Here is a 242-nt window from a genome sequence, read left to right as displayed (position 1 = left end):
CTCCATGGCTGTGACAGGGCAGACTGTGAGTTCATGAACAGCCTCCTTGGCCGTGGCAGGACAGACAGTAAGTTCATGAACGGCCTCCTTGGCCGTGGCAGGACAGATAGTGAGTTCATGAACGGCCTCCTTGGCCGTGGCAGGACAGACAGTGAGTTCAGGAACGGCCTCCATGGCTGTAACAGGACAGACAGTGAGTTCATGAAAGGCCTCCTTGGCCGTGGCAGGACAGACAGTGAGTT

The 242-nt window shown here is 56.6% G+C and overlaps 1 protein-coding gene across 1 annotated transcript in view; it reads left to right on the top strand.

Annotated features, from left to right (window-relative positions):
* LOC107575542 (trypsin-1-like) overlaps positions 1 to 242 on the top strand; it is a 23,015-nt gene that overhangs the window by 2,149 nt on the left and 20,624 nt on the right. The gene's annotated exons all lie outside the window — the stretch shown is intronic.

This window comes from Sinocyclocheilus grahami, unplaced genomic scaffold (assembly GCF_001515645.1).
Source record: "Sinocyclocheilus grahami isolate Dianchi unplaced genomic scaffold, SAMN03320097.WGS_v1.1 scaffold2709.1, whole genome shotgun sequence".
Taxonomy (NCBI): Eukaryota; Metazoa; Chordata; class Actinopteri; order Cypriniformes; family Cyprinidae; genus Sinocyclocheilus; species Sinocyclocheilus grahami.
This window is presented reverse-complemented; position numbering and strand designations above follow the sequence as displayed.